A 19,913-nucleotide genomic window follows, 5' to 3' on the forward strand; every position below is an offset into this window, starting at 1 on the left:
CCTTGGGCCCTCGGCTGATGAAATGCTCGGAAACCTGGAGGGCACAGCTCAACGAGGGGAACCCCCCCCTCCGGCCCCAACCAGGTCTCTGTAATGCCCATAAGGTCCGCGGACTCCCCCTGAATAAGATTGCAAATCAGGGGGGCTTTATTAGCCACAGACCGGGCATTACATAACATCAAGCGAAGATCCAGGCTCTGAGGATCATGGCCGCCTGAGGAACGGGTAGGGACTGAGGGGCCGGAGCACGTGATCACCTTCAAACATCGAGCACGTGCTCCCAACACTCGATACGGCCCCCCCCTCCGCCATATCTGCCTCTCCCACTTACCGTACAGATTGAACAGCCCTCTAATCCTGGAACAGAACCCTCCCCCCCTGCCTTCAGACCAGATGTAATAACGTCGCGAACAAGCACAGGGGCTGGATCCCTCCCCGACGGGTTCTCTCCCCTACCCGTCAAATCCCTCCCCCCCTCCCAACCCTTAAAATCCCCTCTAAAACTCCCCTTAAAAAATCTATTAAAACAACTAATTAAAAAACCCCTAAGCCTCCTATTTTTCGCATGCCACCTCTCGGGGCTCCAAAGCCCGTCCTCAAGGTGGGCCCTCGATAATCTGGAGGGCCAAACCCGCGAGAGAGGGGCATCTCGCAGGGCAAGTAGGTCAGCCGCAGTAAATGTTCGCATCACAGAGAAGGTCCGGCAAAAGGCCCATCCTGGGCTGGTCAAGATGATAGCAGATGACAAAGCAGATGGTAAAATGACCATGACCAGTCTATCCTGATGGGAAACAGTTAGTGGTAATCCTTGTGCGGTAGATGGCCAAACCGCTAACTCAGTCAATTTACCACCCCATACAAGCAACCAGGGGTGGACTATGGAAGAAGGGGGGGAGGAACGATGATAAAGATGTTATTTAAAGATGTTAAATAATGGAGGGGTATCCGCTGGGCCCGTGGGCCTTCCTCAAGGCACCACCAGATATCCACACCACTAGGGCAAGGCCACAACCACTTTGGGCCTACCGGGCCATCTGCCGCCTCAAAGCACCGGGGCAGGCCGCCGCCGCCTACCGCCTCCGCCTGGCCATCGCCGCCGGAAAAGCCCCATCGCCGCCGCAAGAAGGCCACCGAAATCCCCACCATCCGGGAAGGGACACCAGTCGTCAAGTCCCGCCAGCAGTCCCGGGGTTCCACCGGCGCCAACGCCCAACGGAGAAAACCAGGCCGCCGCCGCCGCCACCGAGAGTTCAAAGAGGCCGACGGAGCCCGGGTGGCCCTCCAGATCTTCATTGGGGCGCAGCCCCTCCGGGGCTCCTCCCATCACCCCCGGAGACACCCAGCTCCAAATCACCCATCTTCTAAATGCTTGAGTCTTCAAGGCAGGAGTCCAGGGGGTCCGTGATATCAACGCCCCCCCCACCGCCGCCGCCGCCGCCAAAACGCCAAAAAGGCTGGCGGCGGCTCGGCAGGCCTCGGCAGGCCGCCAGGATCACCGTCAGAGCACCGCAACTCCGGGGCTCCTCCCAACGCCCCTCGGAGTCGCGCAGCGCCAAGTCACCCTTTTTTCGGGTGACTAGATCTTCATCCATCAGGGCGGGGGCCTATTACTAAACATAATAGCCACATGGGAGAAGCCACATGGTTGCAAGGAGTGTTGAAAAAGGCTCAATACAAAATGTTCCCTTATTGTCCATGAAATGATCCACACAAGGCAGAAGTTATTTAAATGTGTGCAGTGCAGTAAGGGTTATCGGAGGAATTGTGATATTACCATCTGTAAAAAGATCCACACCAGAGAAACCAGATAAATGCATAGAATGAGAAAGGTACTTTAGGTTGAAGGGTGGTCTTATTTACCCTGAAAGGATCAGCACAGGAGAAACTGAGTAAATGTATAAATGGAACTACCCAACCGCAGCCATAACCGTGCAGGAAGTCTGGGAAGATCCTCAGCCGGAAAAGTAATCAAAAATCTAATCAAAGGGTCTATTTGGGTAATAAGTCATCTAAAAACTAGCTCTCCTTCCATATTGTGCTTGGTGGTCTCTGAGATTGAATCCTAGAATAATAGACTTGGAAGAAATCTAGGTGGTCTAGCAGGAGATCCTACTTAAAGCATTTCAGACAAATGACTGTCGGATCTCTTTTTGAAAGCCTCCAGTGATGGAGCACTCTCAACTTCTGAAGGCAAAGTATTCTGTTGGTTGATTGCTCTCACTGTTAATAATTTCTCCTTAGTTTTAGCTTGCTTTTCTCCATAGTTAGTTTCTATCAATTGTTTCTTGTCTTGCCTTTTGGTGCTTTGGAAAATAGTTTGACCCCCTCACAGTCAGCATATTGTCCCCAACAATCTGGTTCCTCATTTTACCAACCACGGAAGGATGGAAGGCTGAGTTAACTTTGAATCAGTCAGAATCAAACCCTTGGCAGTGAACAAAGTTAGTCTGCAAAGATCTATAATGGCTTCGCTCTAACTTGATGTGGCCAGAGAGCACTTGCCACCACCAAGTGCCCTCTGACAACCCACTGCTGCCATCTCTTTGCAGGACATCTCAACTCTGGAAATTTGCTGTGGAGATAACCCACTGCAGGTGTTGGATGGAGAGTCAGGTGAGTGAGCAAGCTGTCAGAAGAGGGTGACAATGGGCAGAGAGAGGAGTGGGAGGCAATGGCACAGAGCAGCAGTGAAATGCACTTACCTTCTCTACCGGTTCAAGAATGTAAGCACATGCGTACACTCGTTACACTCTCACGCTCCTCTTTTGCACAGGTCCAGCCTTCTGCGCATGCGCAGGTCAAAAATGGGACGTAATAACATCCCGGTGGGTGGGCCTCCTGTCACTACCGGTTCATGCGAGCCGGATAAATTCGGTCGGATTTCACCGCTGGCGCAGAGGTAATAGCAGGGTGTGGGGAGTCAAAATGGGAAGCCACTGCCCCCAACCTTTTGGGTACCTGGTTCCGGTTCCATTTAGAGAGGTTTTTCCATGGACTGGAGGGGGCATGGTTTCATATGCTGCCTGCATCCTGCAGATGGGGCTTTGCTTGTTTGCACAGACCAGTTTTTGGCATGCTGAGGACCGAGGGCTAGAGACCCCTGGTATAGGGTTTCCTGCCATTGCAGGGGGTTGGAAAGGACCTCCAAGGCCCTTTCCAACTGTTATTCTGCTATTCTATCAAGGACTCAAAATACCACAGAAATACATTTAAAATTTGAATGTCTATATCCAAGTTATTTATTCTAATGATTTCTATGGCCATATAGAGGATTAAGAACCATCCCTTAAATGTATCAGGTTGTTATTCAGGTGAGTTGAGCCCCTTCAGAAGAGGCAGCCAAGAGGCTGGCTGGAGTCCAGGCTGACCAAGAGGCCCAACTGGCCTGTTTGGACAGGAATTTTTTTGACGGGCAACCAATGAGAGGGCCCTTCCCTCCTACTCCCATCCCCATCATCCCTGCTCTCTGGCTTCCCCTCAGGCGCACTCCTCTTTCCCGCCCTTTCTGGGCAATGCTATTGTGGCACGCAGAATCCACCAGGGGGCAACCCTCCGCCAAGACGCGGTAACGTCAGGCGCTTCTCTATTGGTCCGCTGGAGGGCGAACGTCACAGCTGGCTTTCCAGAGGAGGCGTGACGTCACAAAGGCTTGCCGCTCTAGGACGCCGCACTCGCTCTCCTTAACCCTTGTGGCTCCGCAGGAGGCGGAGAGGCTGCGGGAGAGTCGGGGGGGGCGCGGTGGAGATCCAGACGTGCCCCGGGTGAAAGGGGGGGCTCTCCCCAAGCAAAGGGAGGAGGCGAAGGAGGGAGAGACCCCCACCCGGCCTTCCTGCGGCTTCAACCCCGGGTCCCATGCTCCCCAGCCGCCCTCTCCATGCAGGGGGAAGCGGAAGAAGCAGGGATCCCAGGAAAGCGGTGGGGATCTGGGGTTTCCTTCCCGCCCCATGTCTGGGGAAGAGTCCGAGTGGTGGTGAGGGGTGATGAGAGTCGGCCTTGCGGGGGCCCAGCAGGAGTGGAGGCAGAGAGGAGGGGAGGGGAGGAGAGAAGCAGGGCAGCATCTCCAGCTGCCTCCTTTCTAGCCCTGCTTGGGAGGAACCTTATAGCCAACTTTGGGCTCCGGGCAGGGTTGTGTGAACCTGCCTGCGTGTCAGAGGGAGACTCTGGTCTCCAAAGAACAGCCTGAAAAAGGGAAAGGGGGCATCCTCCGCCAGGGTCATTTCCTGGCATTTCATTGGATGTGAAGTGATACTGTATTTCATGGTTTGTTCATCTTTTTAGGGTTTGGCAGGTTTCTAAATTCTTGCATTATATTGTATTTATTCTATGCTACCCAACATACTAATTCAATATGCTAACTATATACCATTTACTGAGATAATATATACATTTATTTTATTTTATTTATTTGTCACAACAGTATATATAAGCATAAGCATGAAATAACTATACTATATATAAGCATATATATAATCCTAAGTATGTAATAACTATATGAAATTGGATACAATCAAAGGAAACATTAGGACAGGAACGGTAGGCACTTACAAACCTCTTAGGAATGGGGTGAGGTCAAGAGTAGATAGTTTTTGGTTAAAGCTTTGGGGATTTTGGGAAGAGACCACAGAGTCTGGTAGTGCATTCCAGGCGTTAACAACTCTGAAGTCATTTTTTTCTGCAATCAAGATTGGAGCGGTTCACATTAAGCTTAAATCTATTGTGTGCTTGTGTATTGTTGTGATTGAAGCTGAAGTAGTCTTCAACAGGAAGGACGTTATAACAGATGATTCTATGGATTAAGCTCAGGTCATGTTGAAGGCGGCGGAGTTCTAAATTTTCTAAACCCAGGATTTCAAGTCTGGTGGCATAAGGTATTTTGTAATCAGAGGAGTGGAGAACTCTTGTAAAATATTTCTGGACACGCTCAATTGTATTAATGTCCGAAATGAAGTATGGGTTCCAGACAGGCGAGCTGTATTCAAGAATTGGTCTAGCAAATGTTTATGTGCTTTGGTTAATAGTGTAGTGTTTCCAGAGAAGAAGCTACGCAAGATTAAGATTAAACATTATTTCGTGATTGCTTATTTGTACCCTATGACTATCATTAAGTGTTGTAAGTGTTGTACCTTGATGAACGTATCTTTTCTTTTATGTACACTGAGAGCATATGCACCAAGACAAATTCCTTGTGTGTCCAATCACACTTGGCCAATAAAAAATTCTGTTCTATTCTATTCTATTCTATTCTATTCTATTCTATTCTATTCTATTCTATTCTATTCTATTCTATTCTATACTATACTATACTATACTATAGTGTATTGTACTATACTGTACTATACTATACTATTCTATACTCTACTATACTATACACTACTATACACTACCATACTATACTATTACTATTACTAATATACCATACTATATATTATATCATATACTATGCTATACTATATTATACTATAATTTTCCATTTCAGATACATAAACTGGAAGGTATTTGCATATCTTCAGATAAAGCCAGAAATTATATTTCAGCTTCAAGTGGACCGAATGAATGGCTGTTGTTGTCACTCCTATGGTAACAGAAATGATCTTGTGAATGAAAAGGCATTTGGAGATCCACAAAGATTCCTTGGCCCCTTTGGGAGTTGCCTCAGCGGATAGAGAAAGAATGGAGACACAACATTTACCAAGAGTGGGAACTGAAAAATGTCCTTCTACCATTCAGCCTGGGAACTGTGGGGAGATCTGGGCAACAGCTGGGCAGAAAATCCTGAAGGAGGAAACTATCATCCATTCAGAAGTTCAGCCCTGGAACTTCAGGAGCTACCAGGAGGCTGAGGGTCCCCGAGGACTTTGCAGTCAACTCCATAACTTTTGTAGGCGATGGCTGAGACCAGAAAAGCACACCAAAGCCCAGATGCTGGACCTGGTGGTTCTGGAGCAGTTCCTGGCTCTTCTGCCCCCAGAGATGGAGAGCTGGGTGCGGGAGTGTGGAGCAGAGACCAGCTCCCAGGCGGTGGCCCTGGCTGAAGGCTTCCTCCTGAGCCAGGCAGATGAGCTGAAGGAACAGGTCGAGTTGCAGGTAAGAGGCCTTTATCCATGATAACTCCAGGATAGTTTTAGGGAATAAAGAGTGGGTCTAAATACTTCACCTCTCCCTATCAGCTTTCTCTAGTCATAATATGTGAATATAGAATAGAACAGAATGAGCTGGAAGGGACCTTGGAGATCTTCTAATCCAGCCTCCTGCTCAAGCAGGAGAACCTATACCATTTTAGATAAGTGACTGTCTAGACTCTTCTTAAAAACATCCAGTGATGGAGTGCCCAGGATTTCTGCAGGCAAGATGTTCCACTGGTTAATTGTTCTCACTGTTAATAAGTGTCTCCTATTACAGGTTGCTTCTCTCTTTGATTAGTTTCCAACCGTTGTTTCTTTTCCTGCTCTCTGGTGCTTTGGAGAATAATTTGACCCCCTCTTTGTGGCAAGCCCTTCAAATACTGGAATACTGCTTTCACATCACCCCTAATTCTTCTTTCCTTTAGATTAGCCAAAACCAAATCCTGCAGCCATTTTTTGTATGTTGTAGTCTCTGGGCCTTTGATTATCTTAGTTGCTCTTCTCTGAACGTTTTCCAAAGTCTCAGCAACTTTTTTGTGGTATGGTGACCAAAATTGGTTGCAGTATTCCAGGTGTGGTCTTATGTACTAGAACTTCACATGATCTTGATTCTATGCCTTTTGTTTATATAACCCAGGACTGTATTAGCTTTTTTGGCTGCTGCTGCACCCTGCTGGCGGCAGTGATCATCCATCAGGACTCCAAGGTCCTCTCACTATTTTTGAGCCAGGTCTCGCCTAATCTGTACTTATACCTTCAATTTTTCCTGCCTAAATGTAAACTTTGCTTTTCTCCACATTGAAATTCATTTTGTTGGATAGGGTCCATTGTTTGTCGAGATCTTTTTGAATCCTGAGATGTTTAATTAATGCTTGTAGGACATTGTTCCATTGGTTCTCACTCCATGTCACTGATAGATTTTTATTTTATTTATTTATTTTTGTCACACAGTATATATAAGCATAAGTATGAAATTACTATACAATATATAAGCATATATATATCAGTATGAGTATGTAATAACTATATTAATTGGATATAACGAAAGGAAACAATAGGACAGGAATGGTAGGCACGTTTGTGCTCTTATGCATGCCCCTTACAGACCTCTTAGAAATGGGGTAAGGTCAGTAGTTATTTATAATAATAATAATTATATATAATAATATAATGTGTGTGTGTGTGTGTGTGTGTGTGTGTGTAGGTCTTTGGTTATTCGGGTTTTCTCCCGTGTAAAATTGGAAGTGTCTTGGCGACGTTTCGAAGAAGTCTCATTCGTCATCTTCAGGCTATCATTAGCCATTTCAAACCCCTCCAATCCATACATTAGCCATTTCAAACCCCTCCAATCCATACATGCAGCAGACTGACACCCACCATGAAGATGTAGCACGACCACGAACGTGAAGCCAAACAACAGCAATGCAGCTCATCAAATCCCCCTGCAACTCAGACTAACCTGAACACAACCAAGCCCCCCCAAACAGAACACCTCCCCATCCAATCAGAGCATAGCCAACCCCACCATCCAATTAGAGCACAGCCAAAACTCCCACCAATCAGTTCAAACCCCCACTAGCAGTTAAAAGGAAGAAACAGCTGCGATCACACATTGCTCCTAGAAGCACGAAGCTGATAACACCAGCCTGAAGATGATGAATGAGACTTCGTTGAAAGGTCTCCAAGACACTTCCAATTTTATGTGGGAGAAAACCCGAATAATTAAAGACCTACATACAAACACCTGCGAAAACCTCAGAAAACAAATATATATATATATATATATCTTTGGTTATTCGGGTTTTCTCCCGCGTAAAATTGGAAGTGTCTTGGCGACGTTTCGACGAAACCATTCGCCATCTCCAGGCTTCAGCTTCGTGCTTCTGGGAGCAATGTGTGACTGCTTCTGGGAGCACGAAGCTGAAGCCTGAAGATGACGAATGAGACTTCGTCGAAACGTCGCCAAGACACTTCCAATTTTACACGGGAGAAAACCCGAACAACCAAAGACCTATATACAAACACCCGTGAAAACCTCAGAAAACATATATATATATATATATGTATAATAATATATAATAATAATAATAATATATAATAATCAATATTGGGGGCTTTGAGGTTGCGTTCCGAGAACAAGAAACCACTTCATATTGAGTGATGTGTGTTCATTCTTATTTTTTTCTTCCGTCTATTTGAAGTCCTTCCGTGCGGTGATTAGCAATCCTGAGGGAAAGAGGATTCCATCAAATCCCCCTCAGGAGCTGTTTTTCTGGAGGATCCCACAGGAAGATCCAAGTCAGTACACCTTGGGAGGTAATTGAAGGTCCCCCCATTATACAGAGTGATCCCAGCTTTCTCGCCTTCCCTTTGTCTTCCCTTCGGTAGAATACCTTCTCCTATTTTGTTATTTATTCATTTTAAAATTCTGTCTCCTTCACAGGGAATCATAGAATGAAGTTTTCTGGTCTTTATGGTGGAGCTGAAACAGCGGTTGAACCTCCAAATCAAGTAAAGGTAAGATAGACTAGTATTCTGCCATTTCTTCAGGAAGTCAAGCTGGTGTACAAAACACTCCCATCCCCTCACCGACACCCCATTTGGGCTGTGTTATTTTCATATTTCTGAGCAACGTGGAAAGGAGAATAGCAGGTTCAAGTTGGTCTCAGCAGGTTAGCTTCTCTGAAGACTGTGGTTGGGACACAATGGTTGGTCATTTCTACCCTCAGATTTTATTTAGGAAATGTTTTTTTTAAAGACTGCTAGTTAACTTCCACTGCAGGGTACTCTTCCTACTATCAGTTTACAAGAAGTAATTTTAAAAAAAATCCTTCAAGAAATAGAAATATAGGAATAAACGCATCACAGTGGCAGCAACTGGTAAGCAGATCCAAGCTTTTTATTATTCTTTGACCTGGAATTGTACAAGCCTACTAAAAAATAACTAAACGGTCACATTGTAGCATTACAATTTTTTAAAAGTCTTGTTTGTAACCAGTGATTAAAAAAAATAAGATCATCAGATTAAAAGATAAGGCTGATTATTAAAATCCAATGACAGTGGCCAGATGGAAAAAGTTTCTAAATAAAGAAGGAACATATAATCAAGGCAGTTTTGGCCTGCAAAGTAGTTTCCGATCCTCTGATTTGTGTCAGGATTTGGACACAAAACAATCCAGCTCTTGAAAGGCTGAGGAATGTCCTTCCTGGGGAATTTTCTCTGTTTTGTCTTCTCCCCTCTCCCTTAAACCTTGGAATCATATCAAGCACAGCAGAGGTGGGTTTCAGAAGGTTCTGACCAGTTCTGGAGAACCGGTAGCAGAAATTTTGAGTAGTTTGGAGAACTGGTAAATATCATCTCTGACTGCCCTGCCCCTCCCCCCATCTATTCTCTGCCTCCTGAGTCCCAGCTGATCGGGAGGAAATGGGGATTTTGCAGTACTTCCCCTGGAGTGGAGTGGGAATGGAGATTTTACAGTATCCTTCCTCTGCCACGTCCACCAAGCCACGCCCAGCAAGCCACACCCACAGAACCGGTAGTAAAAAAAATTGGAATCCCACCACTGAAGCACAGCTGTTTAAATTATCAAATATCTTTGCTTTGGGAATTTGTGAACAATGGAACAAACCCTGCAAATCCTCCTTGGTCTTTCTGTTTTTCCTTGTTCAGGAGGGCCTTGTGTCCTTTGAGGATGTGGCTGTGTATTTCTCCGAGGAGGAATGGTCTCAGCTGGACCCTGACCAAAAAGCACTGTATTGGGAAGTCATGCTGGAAAATCATAGGAACCTGGCCTCTCTGGGTAAGAGTTTGATACTCTCCAATAAGAGTGTTCGGGAAGATATTCTATAATTAGATGCCATCGGTTATTTCTTAAGTAAAAAATCTCCAGTCAGATGCCATTTCTGCAAATAGCGAAAGAAAATATCTGGCCTTCTGCTGCTCCAAGATGGAAAGAAATGAAGGTGCTTGGCTCTGGAGAAAGAGATGGAGTCAGGTTGATCTGATAATAGCACATCAAGAGAAAATAAATCAGACTGACCAGAGTGTTTAATAAAATAAATAATTTTATTTCCATTTATTTTAAATGGAAATAATAACTCCTGCTACGCTGCTGCATAGAGTGGACAATAGAGCTTAATGTGTTCCAACGATTCAGTTATTCCACCACTGCATGGATACAATCTTTGTTCGAAGGGAATTTATTGGTATCTTTCTTCAGTAACAGCTGTTGAAAGGGCCTTGAATCTGGCTAAAGGAAGGGCCCTTCTGAATTTTGGGGACTGTTGTATGACTGAGATATCTGGCTACTTGGAGAGGGTATGCAGAGTGGCTCAAGAAGATGTTTTTGGGTAGAACTGAGAAGTGCATACTTCCCTCCATATAGATGCAGTTCTATTGAGGGCTACACGTTGAGTGTGGTTGGTCAGCCAGTTACGAATCCATCTGGTGATGATGCTGTCTAACCTACATTTTTCTATCTTATCAAATAGTAGGACATGATCTATTTCATCAAATGCCTTACTGAAGTCCAAGTAAATGATATCCACAGCATTCCTCTCTCTGGTCACTAATTTTGTCACTTTGTCAAAGAATACAATAAGATTTGCCTGGCATAATCTGTTTTTTATAAATTAATATTGGCTTTTGGTTATGATTTTGTTTGCCTCTAGTTGTTCACATATTCGTTGCTTGATTATCTTTTCCAGAATCTTCCCAGTTATTGAGGTCAGGCTGATAGGTTTGTAATATCCTGGATCGATTTTTCCCCCTTTTTTGAAGATGGAAACTACATCAACACTTTTCCAGCCCTCTTGTAATTCCCCATATGGGATGTATTAAGTCACAAAAGTCTTATGTTATGTTTCTGGAGCAGGTCACTGCCTGGCTCAGATTGTAATTCCCAAGGCTCTAAGCAGTCAAAGCTGTCCTCTTGTATATAAGCAGCATTTGGTTTATTATTCTTAGAAGTTTCTGCATGTTGTAGTACTTTGACATGGGGCAGGGTAGAGGGTTTGAATCTGCTCCAAGGTACCCTATGTTGATGGTATGGGGATCTGGATTCCCCTGGTCAGAGGAATGGGCCACCATTCTGACACATCTTTTCTCAATGCGCTGACAGCTGTCTTGGGTAGTTGGTAAAATCAGGTCAATTAAAAATCTGGATGCTTTATGTGTGGCCACTAGTTTCTCTCAAGTTGTCCAGTCTTTGCTTGTTGTAAGTCTGGAATGTCACTGAGAGACTTAATCAGATTTTTTTCCCCAGAGAGTTGTCTGTGCAGTGTTTTATTTTAGAAAGAGCAGACATTTTGCCTGCATAGTCGTCTCTGGTGGCCTCTTGAAAAAGCACCTTTGGGACATGAGAAATTAGGGTTTCACAATAAGAAGGTTCACAAGGCAAGAAAAATCCAGAGTTCACAAGTCACTATCCAAATCAAGATACGGTGTCAATCCAAAGCCAGGCAAGAATCGCAATGACCAGAAAATGCACAGTAGGAAACGAACACGTTCCCAGCATCATCTCCATCTTCCTGCTTTGCAAAATAAGCCAGCTTCTGATACAACTCATCAAGATGGCGAGGCTTTCTCCTCATTGAGTTATCTGGCTGACCTTCCCTGCTTCTGCTTTTCTCTGCCCTACCTGTTCTTGGATCAGGTGTAGAAGGCGGTTCCTCCTCACTGACCAGATGCAGCTGCATGCTTTCCCCACCTGAAGCCTCAGGGCTGTCCTGCTGCAGCTGTGCTTCAGCCAAATCACTTTCAGACAGCTGAATTCCTGATTTTTTTTCTTCTCTGCGGCTATGTAATTTCGGCAAGAGAAAATGAATAGTAAAGAGAAGGTAGTTTGGATAGGAAAAAAAGGACTTGTTTCAAAATAGCTTTAGTTTTCACTGTTGAAATGAACCCGCTCCAATAAATGTTAGGCTATCTCCTTACCTGCCTGGATGTTCCCCCTGATTATTCCTTAAGTGAGAACCGAGTCTGGATGAGATTTGAGTACCTATGGATAATTGTAGAGGCAGAGGTATTTTCTAGATATTTCTAAAACTTTTATGGCTTATGAATGTAGAAATTATAATTTCTATAGCATGTCATTGTAAGCATGGAAACATGCAATATATTGGGATTTCACAAAAATTAAGAAGAAAATTCATATTTTCTTACAGTTTGATGATTTTCACTAGCCATTTTTCTTTTTCTTTGAAGGTAATAATGGGCAGGAGAATCAAGATTCCTGTGAACTATTCCAAGTGATCAATGCTGGAGATGGAATGGAGAAGTCAGCAATTCAAAAGAAAGTAGAAAGTCATGAAAGAAATGCGTTAAATAATTGGAATGAAGAAAGCTCGTCTTCCATTGATGATTTGATGCAAGACTTTCTTGCCCAAGAACGGGGAAAAAAGAAATATATTAGGAAAAGTGTAAAACCAGTCCAAGCTAAATTACATATAAATGAAAACAATCAAATCCAAAACAAACAAGATACTATAAGCAGGCACAATGGAAAAAATTACACTGGGACTTTTTCTCCTGGAAATAGATGCCTTATATCGCCAAAAGAAATCCACATAGAAGAGAAGCGTTATGAATGTGTGGAATGTGGAAAAAGCTTCACAACAAGCAGTCAACTTACTTTCCATAAAATGTTCCACACAGGGCAGAAGCCATATAAATGTGTGGAATGTGGAAGAGGCTTTAGGTCGTCGGGCGGTCTTTTTTACCATAAAAGGATCCACGCAGGGGGAAAACTATATAAATGCATGAAGTGTGGAAAGACCTTTGATCGGAGGAGTGACCTTACTTCCCATAAGAAGATCCACAAAGGAGAAAAACCACATAAATGCATAGAGTGTGGGAAGGCCTTTACTCACAGGAGTAAACTTGTGATCCATACAAGGATCCATACAGGAGAGAAACCACATAAATGCACAGAGTGTGGAAAGGCTTTTTCTCAGAAGAGTCATCTTACAGTCCATAAAAGAGTTCACACAGGCGAAAGACTATATAAATGCATGGAATGTGAAAAGACCTTTGCTCAAAGGAGTGACCTTACTTCTCATAACATGATCCACACAGGAGAAAAACCACATAAATGCATGGAATGCGGAAAGGCCTTTTCTCAGAAGAGTCATCTTGCAGTCCATAAAAGAGTCCACACGGGGGAAAGACTATATAAATGCACGAAGTGCGGAAAAACCTTTTCTCGAAGCAGTGACCTTACTTCCCATAACATGATCCACACAGGGGAAAAGCCATACAAATGCACGGAGTGTGGAAAAACATTTGCAGAGAGGAGTCATCTTACTTCCCATAACATGATCCACATAGGGAAGAAGCTGTATGAATGCATGGCGAGTGGAAAGGCCTTTACTCAGAGCAGTCTTCCCCCTTCCCATAATACGATCCACAGAGGAGAGAAACCGCATAAATGCATAGAGTGTGGGAAGGCTTTTGCTCAAAGGAGTAAACTTGCAATCCATAAAAGGAACCACACAGGGGAAAAGCCATATAAATGCATGGAATGTGGAAAGGCTTTTGTTCAAAGTGGCGGTCTTGTTTCCCATAAAAGGATCCACACAGGGGAGAAGCCATATAAATGCATGGAATGTGGAAAGACCTTTTCCCAGAAGAGTCATCTTACAGTCCATAAAATAGTTCACACAAGGGAAAGACTATATAAATGCGTGGAGTGTGGAAAGACTTTTGCTCAAAGTAGTGACCTTACCTCCCATAACATGATCCACATAAAACCACATAAATGCATAGAGTGTGGGAAGGCTTTTGCTCACAGGAGTAAACTTGTGATCCATAAAAGGATCCACACGGGGGAGAAGCCATACAAATGCACGGAGTGTGGAAAAACATTTGCAGAGAGGAGTCATCTTACTTCCCATAACATGATCCACATAGGGAAGAAGCTGTATGAATGCATGGCGAGTGGAAAGGCCTTTGCTCAGAGCAGTCTTCCCCCTTCCCATAATACGATCCACAGAGGAGAGAAACCGCATAAATGCATAGAGTGTGGGAAGGCTTTTGCTCACAGGAGTAAACTTGCAATCCATAAAAGGAACCACACAGGGGAAAAGCCATATAAATGCATGGAATGTGGAAAGACCTTTGCTCATAGAAGTCAACTTACTAAACATAATAGGATTCACACAGGGGAGAAGCCATATAAATGTCTGGAGTGTGGAAAGGCTTTTGTTCAAAGTGGCGGTCTTGTTTCCCATAAAAGGATCCACACAGGGGAGAAGCCATATAAATGCATGGAATGTGGAAAGACCTTTTCCCAGAAGAGTCATCTTACAGTCCATAAAATAGTTCACACAAGGGAAAGACTATATAAATGCGTGGAGTGTGGAAAGACTTTTGCTCAAAGTAGTGACCTTACCTCCCATAACATGATCCACATAAAACCACATAAATGCATAGAGTGTGGGAAGGCTTTTGCTCACAGGAGTAAACTTGTGATCCATAAAAGGATCCACACGGGGGAGAAGCCATACAAATGCACGGAGTGTGGGAAAACGTTTGCAGAGAGGAGTAATCTTACTTCCCATGGCATGATCCACATAGGGAAGAAGCTACATGAATGTATGGTGTGTGGAAAAGCCTTTGCTCATAGAAGTCAACTTAATAAACATAATAGGATCCACACAGGGGAGAAGCCATATAAATGTCTGGAGTGTGGAAAGGCCTTTGCTCAAAGTGGCGGTCTTATTTCCCATAAAAGGATCCATACGGGGGAGAAGCCATATAAATGCATGGAGTGTGGAAAGACATTTTCTCAAAAGAGTCATCTTAAGGTTCATAAAAGGGTTCACACAGGAAAAAATATTTAAATGCATGGACTGTGGAGACATTTGCCCATAGCAGTCACTTTACTCCCCATAACATGATCCACACAGGAGAGAAACCTCATAAATGCATAGAGTGTGGAAAGACCTTTTCTCAGAAAAGTCATCTTATGGCCTAGGGCTGTTGCAGGTGTCAGAAGTGACCCAGCCCTGGGAGTAAATCGTGATGGATTTCATAGTTTAGCTACCTGAAAGTGGGGGGAACACTCATTTGGACAGTAATAAGCCACTTTTCTAAACAAGCCCACTTTGTAGCCTGCCAAAGCGGTCCATTTGTCTAGAGGCTGGCCATGCTATTCCTGCAGCACATCTATTGACTGCACAGGGAGCCAAAAAGAATTTGTCTCGGGATTTAGGGTCCAATTCACTGCCGAGTTTTGGAGGGAGATCATAAAGCTGATAGAATCCTCCCAAGGGCTTAGCTGTGCATTTCATCCAAGTACGAACGGAGCCACTGAATGAGAAAACACAATGATAGAGCAGTACTTTTTTTTGTTATCTACGTCAACTACCAGCAGTCTAATTGGGCAGATCTCCTGCTGTTTGCTGAGGTTGCATACAATAATGCGGTACACAGCAGTATGGAGCTTACCCCATTCAAAATAGTCATGGGGTGGAGTTTGTCCCCATGCCAGAACCAAGATCATCTCAACAGGTGCTGGCCAGAGACTGAGGGGAGTTGCCAGTGAGACGCCAGAACATCTAATTGGATAATGTGACCTGTGACAATGAGGGAGTGAGTTATCTATTCTTTAATTATACTGAAACTACAGGAAATAGTTAGACCTAGTATAAAAATAGACATAGTACAAAAAATGGAAAGGGACACATAATTAAGGCAGGATATCAGCAGATAGCCAGAATCTGCAAAGATGAAGTCAGGAAAGCAAAGACTCGGAGTGAACGAAGACTTTCAACAAAAGTCAAAGATAACAAAAAAAAGTTTCTTCCAACATATAAATAACAAGAAAAAAAATCAAGGAAACAATCCACTAAAGAGAGAAGATCCCAAGGAAGTAACGGAACAGAGAGAAAGCAGAGCTGCTTAACTTATTTTTTGCATCGGTCTTCATGCAAAAAAACAACTATAGCCCAAACTACCAGAAACATAACTGTAAAAACCAGACTGGAAATAAAAGTTAAAATAAACAAAAAAATAGTAAGAGAGCACCTGTCTGATCTTGATGAATGCAAATCACCAGGACCTGATGGATTGCATCCCAGAGTTCTAAAGGAGCTGGCAGATGTCATCTCAGAACTAAAACATGAAAAACAGTTACAGGAACTGGGCATGGCTAGTCTAGTGAAGAGAAGGACCAGGGGAGACTTGATAGCAGTGTTCCAATATTTGAGGGGCTGCCCTAGAGAGGAGGGGGTCAAGCTATTTTCCAAAGCACCTGAAGGCCAGACAAGGAATAATGGATGGAAACTGACCAAGGAGAGATTTAACCTGGAAATGAAGAGGAACTTTCTGGCAGTGAGAGCAATCAACCAATGGAACAGCTTGCCTTCAGAATTTGTGGGAGCTTCATAACTTGAGATTTTCAAGAAAAGACTGGACTGCCATTTCTCAGAAAAGTCATCTTATGGCCTAGGGCTGTTGCAGGTGTCAAGTGACCCAGCCCTGGGAGTAAATCGTGATGGATTTCATAGTTTAGCTACCTGAAAGTGGGGGGAACACTCATTTGGACAGTAATAAGCCACTTTTCTAAACAAGCCCACTTTGTAGCCTGCCAAAGCGGTCCATTTGTCTAGAGGCTGGCCATGCTATTCCTGCAGCACATCTATTGACTGCACAGGGAGCCAAAAAGAATTTGTCTCGGGATTTAGGGTCCAATTCACTGCCGAGTTTTGGAGGGAGATCATAAAGCTGATAGAATCCTCCCAAGGGCTTAGCTGTGCATTTCATCCAAGTACGAACGGAGCCACTGAATGAGAAAACACAATGATAGAGCAGTACTTTTTTTTGTTATCTACGTCAACTACCAGCAGTCTAATTGGGCAGATCTCCTGTTGTTTGCTGAGGTTGCATACAATAATGCGGTACACAGCAGTATGGAGCTTACCCCATTCAAAATAGTCATGGGGTGGAGTTTGTCCCCATGCCAGAACCAAGATCATCTCAACAGGTGCTGGCCAGAGACTGAGGGGAGTTGCCAGTGAGACGCCAGAACATCTAATTGGATAATGTGACCTGTGACAATGAGGGAGTGAGTTATCTATTCTTTAATTATACTGAAACTACAGGAAATAGTTAGACCTAGTATAAAAATAGACATAGTACAAAAAATGGAAAGGGACACATAATTAAGGCAGGATATCAGCAGATAGCCAGAATCTGCAAAGATGAAGTCAGGAAAGCAAAGACTCGGAGTGAGCGAAGACTTTCAACAAAAGTCAAAGATAACAAAAAAGTTTCTTCCAACATATAAATAACAAGAAAAACACAGACTTCAGAGGATAATTAGAACTGCAGAAAAATAATTGCTACCAACCTGCCTTCCATTGAGGACCTGTATACTGCAGAATCAAGAAGAGGGCCGTGAAAATATTTGCAGATCCTCGCATCCTGGACATAAACTGTTTCAACTCCTACCCTCAAAACGACGCTATAGAGCACTGCACACCAGAACAACTAGACACAAGAACAGTTTTTTCCAAGGCCATCACTCTGCTAAACAAATAATTCCCTCAACACTGTCAGACTATTTACTGAATCTGCACTACTATTAATCGTTTCATAGTTCCCATCACCAATCTCTTTCCACTTATGACTGTATGACTATAACTTGTTGCTGGCAATCCTTATGATTTACATTGATATATTGATCATCAATTGTGTTGTAAATGTTGTACCTTGATGAACGTATCTTTTCTTTTATGTACACTGAGAGCATATGCACCAAGACAAATTCCTTGTGTGTCCAATCACACTTGGCCAATAAAATTCTATTCTATTCTATTCTATTCTATTCTATTCTATTCTATTCTATTCTATTCTATTCTATTCTATTCTATTCTATTCTATTCTATTCTATTCTTTGTGGAAGTGGTAGACCAGCAAGTGTTCAGGTCAGTTTCCCAAGAGACTGGCTAGGCGGCAGAAATCTTGAATGTAGTGTCACCGGTTACTTCCCTTGTTTCAGGGCACAGATGCAGGCTTCCGCTGGCCGCCATGGAATCCTTGAACTGCTCCTGCAGGTCTTGCATGAATGTGTCAAGGTTGACTAGCTTTGGGGCATCTTCCAAAGTGCTCTCTTCCAAATTGACTGCCAAAAGGATCTGGGCTGTGTCATCTGAGTACATTTGGATTTGAATGGAAGCACTTAGGAATGACCCAAGACAGCTTGAAGGCTCTTCCTCTTCTTCTCCTCCGTGCCCGCATCTCTTGGTCCTTCCAATGCGTCTTGCACCTCTGTGAAGGTTATGCTTCTGCCATCTGCATGGCTCAGTCCTTTTCCCTCACACAAAGAAATCATTGGCATAAATGCAAAGTGAATAATACACAATTGGTGTAAGAAAATATAAAATATATTTCCACTTCGTTGCCAATAACCGTTAAGAGAAGCAAAACAAAAAAGGGAGAGAGATGTAGTAGCAATATGCAAAATAATATATTCCCAACGACTTTTGTCTGTATTTTTCAGCAGCAAGCAGAGGACCAAATACAGGGCTATTTATTCAAACAATAAATATAACACAGGCAGGGGTGAAATCCAGCAGGTTCTGGAGAACCAGTAGTGGAAATTTTGAGTAATTCAGAGAAACGGCAAATACCACCTCTGGCTGGCCCCAGAGTGGGGAGGGAATGGAGATTTTGCAATATCCTTTCCCCAGGAGTGGAGAGGGAATGGGGATTTTGCAGTATCCTTCCCCTGTCACGCCCACCAAGCCACACCACACCCACCAAGCCACACCCACATAACTGGTAGTAAAAAAATTGGAATTGACCACTGAGCACAGGACATAAAGCAGGGGTGAAATGTAAAATTTGTTACTACCGGTTCTGTGGGTGTGGCTTGGTGGGGGGGTTTAATGTGACTGGGTGGGTGTGGCCACCTTTCTTTTTTTTACTTTTAAAAGCATTTTTTCTACAATCCCTTCTGCCAAAGAGGTTGTAAAAAAATGCTTTTAAAAGCCTGTGATGATCAGGCAGCTCATCTGGGATAGCCAGAGGGAAAAAAGCTTTTAAAAGGTTCTGACTATCCCAGCTGAGTTGCCTGATCGCCAGAACCCTTTAAAAGCATGTTTTCTACAAGCTCTTCGGCGATCCGGTCTGAACCAGGAGCATTTCACCCCTGACATAAAGGACAGTGACGTTGGCCCTCACAGTTGTGAAGGCAGAAGGGGCATGCTGTAGACCTTGTTGGTCAAAGAATTTTGGCTGGCAGGATCCGGGAGAAGAGTACTTTCTGCAGTGCTTCCTGCCCTCTGGAGCATCCTGCCCCTCAAGGTGAGATCTGCTCCTATCCTCTTGGCCTTCCAGAAGTACCTTAAAGCCTGGCTCTATTGAGTGGCCAGGGGTCCCAAGGAGGACATTCCACACCCTAAATAGTGTACTGATTAAGAGAAGACTCCATCACCACCACACTGTATAATGCTTCCTTAGCACTGTTGGGGCCTTTTGTGTGTTGGTGTTGTGACCCAGGCCCAAGTAGGTAGTAGGAAACTCGGTCAGTGAAAAAACAAACAAACTTTATTCGAACAGCTGAGAATTACTTCATTCTCAGCGTAGTTCAACTAAATTAAAGCAAATTCCTTCCAACACAAATTCCTCAGTCCTATTACCAACCTTGGTCCAATTAGGCAAACTGCCAAAGGCCTTTCTTGGCAAAAGTTCAGAAGACACCAATACAAAATAAATGCAAGAAGACGAAGCTATCAACGTTGTTTTCTGGCAAAGCCCAAACGCCGTTGCTGGTCCATTTTAAGCCT

The 19,913-nt window shown here is 43.9% G+C and overlaps 1 pseudogene; it reads left to right on the top strand.

Moving 5' to 3' along the window:
* Nucleotides 1-3,635: 3,635 nt before the first annotated feature.
* LOC131192652 (zinc finger protein 493-like) lies at nt 3,636-16,143 on the top strand (annotated as a pseudogene).
* Nucleotides 16,144-19,913: the final 3,770 nt, after the last annotated feature.

The sequence above is a fragment of the Ahaetulla prasina genome, chromosome 2, assembly GCF_028640845.1.
Source record: "Ahaetulla prasina isolate Xishuangbanna chromosome 2, ASM2864084v1, whole genome shotgun sequence".
In the NCBI taxonomy this organism is placed as follows: Eukaryota; Metazoa; Chordata; class Lepidosauria; order Squamata; family Colubridae; genus Ahaetulla; species Ahaetulla prasina.